This window comes from Apteryx rowi, unplaced genomic scaffold (assembly GCF_003343035.1).
Source record: "Apteryx rowi isolate R43461 unplaced genomic scaffold, aptRow1 scaffold_177, whole genome shotgun sequence".
Classification (NCBI taxonomy): domain Eukaryota; kingdom Metazoa; phylum Chordata; class Aves; order Apterygiformes; family Apterygidae; genus Apteryx; species Apteryx rowi.
In genome coordinates, this window is record NW_020448052.1 from 972,378 (window position 1) to 987,925 (window position 15,548).

Genomic DNA, 15,548 nt, shown 5'->3' on the forward strand with positions numbered 1-15,548 from the left:
ATAACCACACTTTGAAAGGACTGTATGTTAAGACCATCCTCCAAGGGAGAACCCTAGATTGGCAGAATTTTCTTGAATGTTAGCATGTGCTATTGTTGCCTCTGTATCTCTTAGTCATGCTGCATCAGTTACCTTAGCCTTCACGGGTGGTAGTTACTGCTTCAGTAAATACTGCTGTTGTACAGCTTTTGCTTTTATTTTCCCTTACAAGGCATGAAATTGCATCACACTCTCAGGTTATAATTGTTATTTTATTTTCTGTTAAAATTTCAGTAATCCAAACACCTGACAACTTGCATCAAAATTTATCTACTCTACCCATTCCCCAGCTAGCATTTCGGAATAAACCAGATAAACTTACTCAGATGATGTCTCTTATTGCTATGGCTTCATCATTTTAACAAAAATATGTTGTGGTTCTTTGGGATAATTAAAACCAAGATTTTTGTGTAGTTACAATAAATGAACAAAGTATTCTCTCCGATACTAGCATTATTTTCCGACTATGTTTATTTGCTTATTCAGTAATCAAAAACTCAGCAATTGATGGTAACTCCTCGAGTTATCCAGGGAAGCAGGCAAGGTTCAGTTGATTTATAGAGAGGTCACAAACTAGGTTCATAAGCTGTATTTTGTATTCCTATGTTTCTTTTGGAGGGGGGAGTTCTCCCTGCTAGTGCTCATCTTTGGATTGTCTAAATCCTCATGCCAGTGCTGTCGTGACACAAATGCATTTTAAGCCTGTCCCTTCTCAGCACTCTCTAAAAATGAAGCTAAACAAGACACTATAGCTAAGAGTATAGCTAACCATTTTGGCTAAGAGTTAAGAATGTATTCTGAACCTAGAAGTGATAATCAGATTCAGCTTTTTCTCTAACTTGTATTACAGACTTGTGCGCACAAAGTGGAAAATACTCAAAAACTTTCATAAAAACAAATGAGAACATGAATAAAATATTATTTTAAAATAAATTTCTAAATGTCTCTGTTTTCCAGACATAATAAACATATACTTCCATTATGAATTCAGATCAACAGATCTGAAATAATCTCCATACTTTCCGGACATTACAGCATCTGTTAAGAAGCCACGCAGCCAGTAATCTTTTGTTATTTATCTGGAACTTTTTCCTTTTTTGTTGTTATTTGGACAAGCTGTTGATAGTACTAACAGTTTACTAGCCAAAATAGCTCAAAATGAACTGTTACCTACTTTCCTTGTCCAAGTAAAACTGATGTTGCATCGCTTTCCACCCTTGGAGGATGAATGCACTGTTGTCCTGCTGAGGAAGATGTTTGCTTTGTTAAAATTTAAGTAGGTGCAATGTTGCATGGTTTTAAAATTTAGAAGAGACATGACATAAATTAGTCTGAAAAAGGAACAATATACTTGTTAAAATATCAGGACTAGTTTTCTATTAAAATGATTACCTGAAATGAACAGAAGATTATAATGAGGTTATATGTCATATATATCTAACATATAACTGCACAGTACAGGTCTGTATGTATAATGTGCAATGCAAATCATGGAAAAAGTAGTTAGTAAGCAGGAAATCTATTACTAGACTAGTTGATTTGTACAGTAAGTTATCTTATGATTTGTAGAAAAGTGTTACCAGAAATGTAATTTCACTTAACCAGAAATCCTGTTCACACAGTGTTGTTTTACTGCTTTATAAATTCCAGTGTCAGGAACTAGAATTTTATTGAAAGATTCTTTTTGCAACAAATAGTAAGTTGATAAGGTAGGTTGCACAGCACAGAAACTGGTTGTTATTTGCAGAACTCAAACAGCTAGTGTGTGATAATCTTCAGTGCTACGATAACCAGTCACAGGACTGAATTTATTTGCATAATGACCAGGTCCCTTACAATTAATTAGCTTAATGCCTGTGAAAGGAAGGGGGAGGCAGTAGTTTTCTTCCGAACAGCCACAGCATTCAAAACTTCCCTTACATTTTGTTCTCTGCAATGTCTAAACTGTGATTGGAACTCCTCTAAGTCATGGCCACAATAAGGTGAATTTATTGTGGAAAGGGTCAATTGGGAAAGTAAGTTCTCTAGTCTGTTACCATCTACTCTTGAGATAATCTGTGAATGATAGTGGTAATTATTGTGAATAGTGATGCTATTTGCCTACTATAAGAGATCCGAACTCCTGTAAAACTGAATAGTGCAATTGTTAACTGTCAGGCTGATGTTAAATCTTTCCTTTGATCACCAGATCACCTTACTGCAGTCTCCTAGGATATTCAGAATATCTTAAGACTTGAGAGAGAGAGAGAGAGAGACTCCAAACCTTTGGAAACTTGGAGAGGACTCAGTATTTATAGAAATGCATTTTTCTTTAGTACCGTGTGTTTCTTTCAAGCCCACTTGTCTGAGTTTAAGAGTTAATAATAGAGATATACGAGTTGTTACCTATCTGACAGCAGACTAGATTGGCAGGTTTAGATGCTAGCAAGTATCAGTAGCAAGGGCAAAAGTTGGATTTTTTTTCGTATGTATGTGTGTGTATAAACGAACATACTAGTCCCATAATGTTGTCTTTACTTCCAGCTTTGAAAAGGAGGCTTTGTTTGTTTGTTTGTTTGGTTAGTTTTGGTTTGGTTTTTTTCCATTTAACTAGTACTGCTAAGTCTTCCCCATCATCCAGGCTGGAAGGCTCAGCCCTTTTAATTTGTGACTGGAAGGAAATCCAAATCCTTGTTCTGTCTGAGGGTGGCAAATAAAGTCATTGCCCTCCCTGCTGAAATATTTCTAGCTTTTATTTCTTCTGTGTCCTTGGCTACTTTTAAAGCTTTTGCTGGAGTCAAACAGCAATCCACCCAAGCACAGTGATGACTGAAGGGATGCTTTGCAGTACTGTGAAACTGTTCTGACATGCAGACTAATAGAATTACTCTTTCTCAGGTATATGCAGAGGATGCTGTTTCCTTGCTACCCAGGCAAGTGTAGGCTCTCTTCCTCTGATACTTAGACATTCTCTACCAACTTTGGTGGTTGGATCACACGCAGAGGTTGATGGCCTATTTATTGTCTTGGATGGATTTTTTTTTCCCCCCACTCAATGTGGGGATTAGTATGACTAGATGATTAGTTTAGATGATTAGTATGGTCATAGATGCTGTATTTCTCTTGGTACACTCAGAAGCATGCCATTATACATGCAAGGACTGCAAAATTCAAAATATATTTTGTTTGTGAGCCTGTAACTAAATAGCTACTTATCTGTAGCTGTACAGCACAAATGGTCTGATCCTGCTGAAGGTGCAGCAGGCAAAGTCTGGGAGTTTGGACCCTTTTTACTTGTTTTCCTGCTTAGTTAGAAATACCCATCCCTGTTAATGTTTAAGAGTTCATTTGAGTTAGCAGACTTTTAATTGACTACACATAACAGTATTGACAACTCTGGGAAAAATCAGAAACATAAGAGGATTTCTTACCCATCCTTAAAAAGACCTTGTAAACCATGGCCTTGATAAGTTTCACATACCATCTGAATATACAGTTTTCCAAGGTTAGCAGCTGAATCAGTCAAATTTCACAGTTTTTATCCTTCATATTCTCTGATACTGAGTTCCACAGAAGGACAGGCAAGAGTCTAAAACTTCATTTTTCGTTTCATATTGGCATTCAGGGTAATGTACACTTTACTATGTTTGTGTCCACTTTACTTACTCTTTCTCTCGTCATAATCATATAGCATGGTAAAGGTTTTTCTAAGAAAATTTTTCGTATTTCTAAGGTATGGCACATGTGATTTTTGGCATCCAGACTTTAAACAGTGAATAGTAATAGCTGCAGTAATAATAGAGATGTTGATCATTATAGATGTGTTAAAGAACACCTATGAAAGACTGCTGTGGTTGTCAGTTAGGCTGTTTTGCTATCCTGGGAGGCAGAATAGAGATGAGAAGATATTCTGTTCCRTTATTCCATATACTTTCCTAGGTGAGGGAATTATCAGGCAGCTGTAGGGAGCAACCAGAAGAGCACACCGGTATGATTGCTGTTGCTCCGGTGTGGTCTGGGACTTGAGCTTTCTAGTGCCTGGGAAGGGAGCTGGACAGAGAGAAGACACATGGTATTGAGGTTGATTCCACCTCAATAGTTTCTTTTATTGGCTTTATAGCAACAAGTTAGTCCTCTGCTAAAGAAGGTCGAGTTGTTAGCCTGTCATTCTCTGGAGGGAGTAATACATCCTCAGCATTTCCAAGTAAAGCCTAGTGAGAAAAAACTTTTTTTTTTTGTGTAGAGAAAAGAAAAGGGACTGTTTGCAGCAGAAAGGAAAAGGCACAAACCTTTTCCTTGCAAAGTCAAAAAGAGTTTTTCCTGTTTCATTCAGGGTGCAAATGACTGCAGGAGTCATATTGTAGTTAATCCCCACTGTCCTATGAAAAGTCATTAGCAATCTGGGCCTGATCCTGCAGTGCTCAGTACCCAGAGACTTTCAGCACCTCTCAGAACTAGGCCCTTTGTGCATGTCTTGCAGGAGAACATTGAGCCATGCCAGACTTGCTCGTTTCTGCTCAGTTCACAAGAGGCCGTCTGAAAACAGCTTTTTGTTTGAATTCACATGAGCTCTTCATCTGGTTTTCCCTTGAAACCACAGACTTTGCCTGGTTTCAGCTGAAAGAAGTAAATGGGATAGGTCTCAAAATGCTAAGCCAGTTTCTTAATATTGCTGGAAAGATGGTGTTTTAATAAGATGCTAAACTAGAAAAATGAACTTCCCATGGTTTTAAATTTTATCTTGTACATTTTACATAACTTTTTTATTATGCAGAAAAATTGCCATTAAGAGTTGCAAAATCAAGTAATTGATTATTAGGAAATACTAGAAGTAAAGTTCTCTCTTCAATGTTAAGTTCAATGTCATTGCAGCTTTTTAGGAATAAGATAATCTTTAGTTAAATAATTGCGTAATATTTTTCAATAGAACTACTTCCTTTCGGCTAGAGGATAGATAGGGAGCAAACACTGTCCAGCTCTTCAGTATTTTGTTGTTGTTCTTCATTCTTTCTCCTATCTTTTATATTCTCAGTATTACTAAACTGCTGCTCTGCTGACGAAGTTATTAATTTTATCAAGGCTTTCTGGGTGCTCATGGTGTCAATGGCTTTGTAATTGTAAGCTTCTTGATTACTTCCACATTCCTTTATCTTCACAAAAACTCTGTAAATTCAGATTATTTCCTTCTTACAGAAGGGGATCTGAGTTACAGAGAGATTAAAAGGCTTAATGTGAGAGGCCCAAGACCTGATTCTTCATATTGCTTAGCAGTAGATTCTCTAGAATTGTGGAAATAATTTTATTTCAATTCAGAAACAAAGAAAATCAGCATAAGTCAGTTTTGTCCAAAGATTGATTAAAAAAAAATTTCTCACTTAAATGAAGACACTTACTATAAAATTTGTTTGATGCAAGTAATTCCTTTTGATTTGAAACAAAACATTTCATTTTGTGCACTTGCATGAAAATTTAAGGGAACTATTCAAAAAAGCCGTAACGTTCTATCTCCTTTGCTCCAGTGACTCAGTATGTAGAAGGCTCACTTCAGACACAGGTAAGTTATCTTCTGCATGCAAGAAATTGGATACATATGTTTCACTTTCTTGAAATGTCCTGTATGGAATGGGGTTTTCACCTTTTTCTCTTGAACCCACTCTACTTCATATAAAAGATTAAATAATCATGGAGTAGAGACTGAAATCCAAATATTCTGTTTCTCAGGTGAGTGCCTTAGGCAGAGGTTTACAGAATCATCTTCTGATCTGTCTCAGTACCTGTTTAAGGGGGTTAGGTTGAAATGGATATTCCAAGACAGGAAGGATTGAGGCAGATTACTCTGATACTTTAATAGACCATCCAGTTCCAGTCTTCATGCCAATAAGTATTTAATTGTTTATACATAGTATTAACAGGAGAGAGTAAAATCCTTTCCTGAATCTACATACTTCAGAATGGCAGGAAGCTTGACAGTTAGCGACTTCTCTTGGTAGAAAAGTTTACATGCCTTAAAGTAGAGGAAGGCTATAAATACGGGCTTCCAGGATGCTGGGTGAGCTTTTTGATTGTTAGTTCCCTGTCCTAGCCTCCTCTTCCTGTGTATGTAAATCAGCTTTTCATTTCTCATATTTCTCATCTTAGGTCCAGACTTTATCAGATGAGTTTTGGTGGAACCTAGAAGTTAGCATGCTTCTAGGACACTGGTGAGCTATCTCAGTTCCTGTCTTTTAACTCCTCAGCTGATTTATTATTCCCTTGTCCATAGTTTGCCAGTGCCCTTGCCACGACTATCCAGTTTAGCATCCCTCCCCAGGATTATATCCAATCCTGCCCTTCTCAAATATATTTCCAAGTGCTGTCTCTTCTTTGTATTACAATTAATCCTAGTCTGTTTGCCTGGACAGTTCAGGTTGCCCTCTGACTTGTCTTTAATCAGGTATATTTCTTGTTCCCACTTCTAGCTTCTAGTCCCAGTCTTCATCCAGCCTGTTGCAGATGCCCCAGACTCGCATCCATTCTCAGGATGGATGCCAACTGGTCTCCAGTTTTAGCTCCCCAGGTGTTTTTTCCTTTCTCCCTAGATTCCTTGCCCAGCTAATCACAAACTGTTCTTCCTCCATCTCTCTGCTTTCTTCATCTTCTTCTGCCTGTCTGCTAATTTGAGAAGGACCAGCCTTCTTGTCCAGATAGTCTCAGCCTAGCCTATCTTCCAGTCTCTCTTAGTCCCAGTCCCCCAGGTGTTTTGTTCCTTCTGATGTTCCCCAAATTCCATATAGTAAGTAGGCAGTGCTAGAGCATATCGACTGGGAAATCTGGGGAGATTTCATCTGGCTCCTGAAGAAGTCTACGCTGAACATTGCATATATGTGCTTTTCTTTTTCTTCAAAGATAAGGCTTTCAGATAATTGCAGTAAATGTTTCTTCTTATGCCTGGGTTTTGGGTGCAGCCAAAAATTTCCATTAATACTTTTGAAACCAATTATCACAAAACTTTTGCTCAGTCAGTGGAATTCTGAATAGATATATGTGTATCTGAAAACCGGCTGTTATAATGGAAATTTTTAGTCTTCCTGATAAAAGTACGGTGTTAGGAGCTGCACCTTTATGCTTTGGAACAGTAATTTTTAAGTGTTATGAACACATCCTCACTAGATGTGGGTACTTCAGTTAACAATAAACTTCCGTTTTTCTGATTGCGAGTGCACCATGAAAAAATTTTTTATTTTTCTAGTTATTTAGAATGATACCATTTATACTTTATTCAATATTGTTTCAGTCCAGATATAGATCATAAAACATTTATTTTACTGTATACTGCTTAGAATGTCTGTTGGGAATTTGTAGTGTTGGGTTGATATGATAAAAATGGTTGGTATGATAAGATAGAAAGTTTTGCCTGCAATGTTGGCAAAAATAGAAACTGTGTTTTTGTAGAAAAGATTGTATGTGAACTATTTGAAATACCCGTTAACTACACAGTTGTTAAAATTTTAGTAATTATATTACTACCTACTGATAGTTGGAAGGCATAGGGAGCAGAATAATATGCTTGTAAGGCTGCTGGGTCAGATATCCTGTTTGCTAAAGAATGCTAAACGCTTTTATATTTCATATTTTTCTAAGAATCAGTGACATTAAGGATGATTTCATTATTGTTGTTAATGTAGGAATGTGTGTGTGTCTCTGTGTAGGGGTGTAACGTATACACAGTTATCTTTAAAATGCACATTTTGATGAGGTGGGCAAAGGAATATTTGAGAGAACATAGTTTGCATAGAGAGAATTAAAAATACTTGAAAGTTCTAAAATAGCACAACCTTAGTTATGTCATGACAAGCTTGCCTTTTGGCAGTCAATACTGGAACATGCTAAAATAAATGGGAATGTTTATTCTGACTCTGTTAGGGTTTAAATTAATCTCATGTAGATAATTTTTGTTACTTAGAGAAGACCTCTGTAGGGAGGCCTCCTTTCTGCCATGCCTGGTTTTGTGCAAATACATAAGTGAAATCATCTCCTTCTTCAAGAATTACTATTTCAATAAAAAAGACAGACAAAGGATGTGGAAGTCTTTGCTTTATTGGAGTCAATACTTAGTCAATGGCTAGAGGCTGCCCGTTCTGGGGGAGAGAAGGAGAAGGACTTTGATAGTTTTATCCAAATAGTATTCAGTCTTAAAAGTAATTCCTTGCATGGCTTGATCTTGCATTCTTTGAATTTGCTGGCACACGTCCTCTTAATTTTTCTGGTCACAAATCAAGGCCACAATACCTTCTTTAAACCTATACATGAGATCTATTTGAACCTTCAACAGATTCAAAGTGGAGCTGTTCTATAGAAATACAGGCTGCTTAAGCATCCCAAGCACTTATAACTTAATAGTGTCCATTGTCATACACCTTTGTTACATATGGTCTCCTATATCTGTATCTAAGCAAACTTCTAAATCTTCTAGAACTACTAAATGCAAGATGCTATCTGCGGTAAATTTCTGCCTGAAGCCAGCTTTTGCACTTCAGTAGCAACCATAAAGAAAAGAATGTAGTTGAGTGGGTTTTTTTGTGTGTTTGTTTGTTTTTTGAGAGAGAGAGAGCATTTACCAGCTACAGCCTGGTCTCTTTGTAGATTCAGAGTGTTAACAGAAAGGGTAGTTGCTTATTTTTTTAGTTAGTTTAAATGATCAAAAGAGGGATGCAGAAAATGCAACAAACGCACGCTTTCTTTTTGGAAGATCTTCTGCTGTTTTGAAAACTGATTCACTTGGACTTGGGCTTTGCACCTAACAGATGTTTGTCATAATGAGCCTTCCTCGTGTGATCTCAGAGAACTGGATGCAGGGCAGAAGGCTGTCTTCTACCTCCAGGAGAAGAATCATTCTTGGAACTACTCCCTTCTTTGCTCTGTAGTCACATCTGATGTTTTGCTAGGCAGGGACAACACTGCATATCCCTCCCAGTGCAGGACAAAATAAAAATTTTAACCTAAAAAATATAAGAAACTCTCTTAAATATTTAAATGTAGTTTGTTCTTCTACAGTGGGCTGGAAGCAAACACAGTTTTAATTAAAAACAGAGTGGTAATGTTCCTACATCTGTTTACAGGTATGACTGTTGATTTCATTAATTGAAGCAGAAGCAAGTTCTAGCCCTTTTTTTGTCCTCCTTTAAACCCTCTTTAGGCCCTTAGGATGAATCTGCACAGCGCAGTGACATTCCCTGGAGAAAGTGCAGTACTCAGCTAGTTTGGGCATCAGGTACCAGAAACAGTAAAGCTGTCTGTAGTGCTGTGCAGTTCTGATGGGTGTGTGCGCAGCACTCTGACTCAGCTATCTGGTTCCAGAGAAATTCTGAGTATATAGGATGGCATTCCTGTTCTAAAAAAGCTTCTCACACTCCTTCAATGTTAAACTTTTTTCACTGCTCCTGGATACTTTCTTGAGTTTATATCAGCAAGTTTTTGAAGGGTGATTGTCAGAGTCCAGTACTCTTTGACCAAGTTCTTTTAGATATTCCACACATGGAGAGTGTAATGTTTAATACAAAAGTTTACTTTGAAGATATTTAATGTTACACAGAATTTTTGATTTAGCAGTGATACAGCAATATACTGAAATCACAATACAAGTGTATACACTTAGCAAAATATAGCAATTGCAATATACAGTTCAGTCTTAGGCTTAGGTTTCAAATGGGGCTGGTAAAACATACTTATCCGTGAAAATATTATGAGCTTCAGCAACAGGAGTGATCCAAAATCTGGAAGACCACATACAAGAATTGGGATTGCAGAGTGGGGGAAAACAGAAGGCTGAGGAGGGATGGCTACCAAAGGGAGGAAGGGACTGAGAAACAAGTCTGTTTTCCACTGGTAGGGACAAGAAGCTGTATTCTTATGTGGCAACCTGGAAATTTAGCTTCAGTATCATGAGGATTTCCTGAGTCAGACTCATTAAACATTGCCATAGATTTCCTATAAAGATTGTGTAATACCAATCACTAGGCCTTGAAGCGATGATGTAGGTGTACTTGTCCTGCAGTGGGGAAAGGGAAAGGACTGGTACTCTCCTGAAGTTCCTTCCAGAGCTATTTTTTATGATTTCAACTCTGCAGACTATTGTTCTTAGTTTACAAATGGAAGATTGAGGCAGCAGAATTTATCTTAGTTTATCTAATTAAGAATCATGCTGTAAGTGCTGCAAGAGGATGGTATTTTATGAAGACCCAATAGTTGTTAATGGGAAAAAAGGACTTGGGACCTCCTAAAGTAGGTTGAGAGTTGAGAGTTAAGATCAGATCGACTGAACTAGCATTATCACATTTGCAGTTTTCTTTTTTCTCTTTTGGCCTGTTAGCTATTCTTTTCTGCCTTGTGCCCCAGCTCTTTTGCAATTTCACTTCTCAGATTTCTTTGTAATTAGGACTTAATAGGAGGGCCAGCGAGTATGAGAAATATGTAGAGAGAGAGAGTCGTATTTTTGGCCAGTCAGGGCATGGTTTTATATTGGCATATATAAATGTTCTGTGTGGAAGAGGTAAGAGGTTACCATCACTCATTTGTTATATGAGTCTGTAGCCAAGGGCTCACCCTGAAGAACTATTCTGCAAAATTATGGAATGGTTTTCAGTTTTGTCTCTGGCCTGTAGTTCTTACTATATGGACATTTCATTAAGAACGAACAGTTGAGTACAATTCTACAGACTCTATAAAAGGTTTAACACAAAATTTGAGAGCCACGAGGTTGACTTACATTTTTTGTAGGTGCTTTCAGTTCCAATTTGCAACAGTCTGAGTGCTGAACTGATTTATATCGCCCAGACAAAAGTTGAAGAAAAAGGAGTTGCTGCATGACTTCTTCAAAGAGAAGTAGTTGGGAAGAGGAAAAACTTCAAAAAGACTGAAGGAGTCTTTCGATATGTTGAGAGAGTATGAAGAAGCTATAGAGCAGAGATGGGTGGAATGATGCAAAAAGTTATCTGACAGGATAAAACTCTCAGGCTTGGCTAAGAAAAAGTTTCCATGACCTCAGTGAAAGAGGTTGAATAAAAATAGTGGAGAAGTGGGGTGTGATAAGTCTTCAGTGTGCATCTGTCACTTTATATATCTATAGCTATAAAAATAAATCTGTCTCTGTATATATTTACTAGCAGCTAATTGGTTCAGCACGGCATCCAAATAACTTAAGTGCTAACTTTAATAAGACAAGGGTTGACACAAGAAACACTTGCATTATTAGCAAGCACTACTAGCAGTTGTAGAGAAAGTCTGTTCAGGTGAATTTAATCTTACCTTTAAATTTGATAAAACTGTAAAAATAGATAATGGGTAATAAAAGGAGCAACATACAACACACTATCCTGTCAGGACTTCAAGAGGAAAGAACAACTAGGCTGAGTACTAGCAAATGTGGCTCAAATAGGGCTAATTTGTTCTGATATGTGTAGGTTCACAGAGAAATATGCTATAAGAGGTAAACATTTGATAACTGTGCATGATGCTCTAGCCAGGTGATTCACACTGACATAACCTGTGAGAATAGTCTGTCTGCTACTTAAAGAAAAAACAAGGGGGGTGTGTGTAAGTATACAATTAGGTGGCTTTCCAGAAGAGAATTCCAATGATTTGAGAGGAATTTCGTTAGGGATTCTTATTATCTTCTAAAAGCTGAAATATATCTTTCCAATCACTGAGCATTGACAGTTTGAGGCTACAAGTCAGTATCCAGGAATATGTAGCAAGGGTTATTTTGAGCACTTTCATAAATGTGCGGATGTGTTATATTTCCTATTTCTGAGTTCACATGGAACTTCGAACACCTTAAAGGGTGTCTAATGCAGGAGAGGTTTGTACAGTACACAGATTTTGGAACCTTTGTCAGTCTAGAATGTATAACTTTCAGAAAAGCGAAAGTGTCTGAGCTGCCAAGCTTATGCTGACTTTCAGTGAGAGTTTGGTACTTGTATTCTTTCTCTTCTTTTCAAGGAACATATGCTTTTGGGGACTAAAAGTATACCAGTGCATTGGAAAATGACACAATTGACCCATTTTTAGTTTTCCAAATGTTAGGATCTAGAAGGAAGAGAATCTGAAAATAATGCTTTATTTTTGGTCATTCTTCTCTAAGGAATGAGATATATGTCTACTCTATGGTATTAATGTTATCACTGCATGTTTTCCCATGCCCTCACTGTGTACCCAGAACTCTGCAAGCTAGTAAACCACAGGAGCGTTCATGTATCAACTAGTTAGCCAATGTGCCTTCTAAATGCTTCTTCACTCCTGGAAGGGTTCCAGATTGTATATTATGGATGCAAATAAGAGCAGAATGAATTTAATGCGCAGTCTGAGTCATATGAGTTCATTTAGGCAATACATATGTAATATATGTTGCAGTCTGGGGCTTACATTTATAAGGGTTTTCACTGTTAAAATATATGTTCATTTCCTGTAAAAGGGAAACTCCAACAACTTTCTTTATCAAAGTCCTGCCTGAGTTAGGTTCCCTTCTAATGAGAATTTTTCTTCATTCTGTAGATAAGTAGTAAGTATACTAATAAGTTGACTGGTGAAGTAACAAGAAGATCCTTTTAAGGTTCATTTTATTAAAGGATATATACATATTTATTTTTTTTACCTTACCTTATCCTGGGAGGTAGCCATTTATTACTGATAGATTTGCTAAGCATAAAACTGTAAACTTACAGTTCGCTGTGTTCTGTCTACCTAAAGAGTCAATTTTGGAGTGCCAGAGCTCATTGTTTTATTTACGTGTGTCCTTTTTTGCCATTCTGTCACTGTCAAAGGATGCAAACTTATAATCATTTATACCCGCTGAAAGGCATGCTCACAGGTAATAAAAGAGCCTTAGTAAAGGATGACTCAGAAACTTAATGGAAGGAGAACTGGATAAACTGCCATCTTTTTTCAACCACTGAATTTTAGCTGAATATGAACAAGTCATTCAATAGCTGCCATCTTTATTTGTGCTGAATGGTACTTTAATATGTAAATAATCACTTTCTTTCACCCAGCAAAGTATTATTTATTGTGTGTGACATATTTTGTGTTATATAAGCATGACAGAATAGTGTAATTTTCAGTTTAAAGAACTTTTTAAAAATATAATAGTATAGGTTATTAATTGTGCCAGATATATAGGTCAGAGTGTATGCAGTGATCTGGGCAAGTTCTCCTAATGCGTTTAATGTGTCTGTGTTTTGTGGGGCAGATTCTCTGTAGTCTTTTATAATCATTTATTTTAGTACAAGGTGCTACAAAGTTTACAAATTAAACCACAACCCTTTTGTTTTTACATCCTTTAGCATTCAGCATAGATTTTGTAAAGAGCTCATCATGTGAGTGTGTAAGGCAGTGGAGAATAGAGTCTCAAGTCTTGAGCATTCTGATTAATACTGTGAGAGAAAACCAGTCCATATTCTAAGAAATGTAGCGAGCGTGTAATTTTAGTGAACTTGTCTTTGCCTTTATTCATTACTTTCTGAGAGTTTTATCCTGTCTAGTCAGTAAACTGAAGACTATTGACTCAAGCAATGGGGTCTTCTCTGGAATATCACTGGTTGTACATTTATTTATTATTGTTTGAAATAAGCATTCTGTATTTCTCTTTGCTCACTTTCATCCCAATATTCTTTTAACAGTTTTTGCTACTCCTGAACTGTTCCTTTTCTTCCTTTGAGTTACACTCTCCGAATGCATGGATCAACCTCTCTTCCAAAACGAACAAAAATTAGTACAAATTAGACAACTGCAAGAAAATGCAGATATGCACTCTCTGGCAGATATTACAGTGCAGAAAAGCTTCTGTGCTGTTCAGCAGAGCTCACTGGTTTGATAGAACCAAAAGAGCAATTTCAGTACCTGGGTGATCCCTCAAAGCTGCTACCAGTCATAAGAGCAGTCACCTGAAGGAGGATAAGGAAGCATTAGCTTGAGCAAGAACTCACAGAACTGCTGCCTAGGAAGAATGTAGGGTCAAGTGCACCTCAGCATTCAGTTCTTAAGATCCTATATATCAGACAGTGGGAAAACTAAAGTGATTCAGACAATGGAGAACAAATACTGCAGGTGGGGAAGTAATTCAAAATAGTTGTTTCTAAGCCATTTCTACATTTGTATGGCTTAGTCTTTGTTATTGCAAAGTGATATCATGAGTAGTCTTTGTTAGATAAGCAGCTGCCTCTGATCTCTGTGATAAAAAGAATATCACTTTACTCATCTATGTGCCTCTGGCGAACATCTCAGCCTTCCAGTGTGTCTGGAATACTGCAGCCATTAGGGTCTCTTCCACACCAGGCTGATTTTATGACCGCTAACTAGCTGACTAAGCATCTGACAGTGCAACAGTCCATAGTGTGATTGTCTTCATCCAGAACCTTGGATGCCTTGTTGTTAAGGCATCCACAGAGGATCCTGGTACATGGAATCTGAAGCCCACCAGTTTCAGAACTGAGTTAATATCTGCTCAAGTTTCTGTATATCTGTATAAGCTGCGGTTATAGCTCTGTTTTATAGTTTAGTCAGATGGGATATCAAAGCAATGTCTGACCTCTTTAAGTTTAGACCAAAGCCACAGAGGTCTGGAAGAGCTGGAAAGAACCTTAGGAGATTATGCTGTCTGTCGTCTTATGCCAACATCAGAGCAACTATATCTGTGTCATGTTTTTCTAACCTATTCTTAAAAGATCTATAAGGAAGAAGATTCCATAATCCCTCTAGGCAGTTTATTACAGAATTTAGAATTCTTTTCCTAGAGACTTGTTAATGGAAAAGAAACTTGTTTATTTGCACATAATACTGGAGTGCATCTGGGTAGGCAGTACCCAAGATAATACATTCAGTGTATAGAAATCAGAGAATGCTGAAATGCATAAAGTGCAGTGAGAGACAGAAAGAAAGGTGGGAGTTTAGAAAACACATTTTTTGATGGAAAACTTAAACTCAACTTAACATAGGAATAAGGATACCTGAGAGTGATTAGTACTTCTCTACTGAAATGATGGGAAAGCTGTGAAGCACGAATGCTTAGATCTGTATGCTTTTGTACAAGGAGTTAAGTAACAAGGTTCACAAGGTAAATACAGAGTAGGTGTGGAAAATCCATATGTATGAAAGGAGCATGCCAGAACAGGTAAGAAAGGCCACTGGACAGGAGCACCACTCCTGCTTAGTGGCTTAAATTTGTTTTCCGTTTGCTGCCCACAAAATCTGGCTCAGAGTAAGTAGCAAATGCCAGCTATGTTCCTGGATGAAGAGTTAGAGAACTGACCTCAAGAGGTGGTCTTCTCTGATTTTTTGTAAAAGAAAAATGTCTTGGAAACTGCTCCAAATCAGAGAGGGGATGTGAAGGGACCTTCCTCAAATAGATTTGGAAACTGAAGAACAGATTCAATCATGAAATATTGCAACAAGTACCGTGGTACATTCCTTTCAACAATGCGTTGGCAGCAGTTAATCCTCCTTCTATTCAAGAGTCTGCTACAGCCCTACACATTGGAATGCTTTAATAAAGATGCCCT

At 37.4% G+C, this 15,548-nt stretch overlaps 1 protein-coding gene across 1 annotated transcript in view; it reads left to right on the forward strand.

Moving 5' to 3' along the window:
• SLC6A11 (solute carrier family 6 member 11) overlaps positions 1–15,548 on the forward strand; it is a 106,607-nt gene that overhangs the window by 6,592 nt on the left and 84,467 nt on the right. The gene's annotated exons all lie outside the window — the stretch shown is intronic.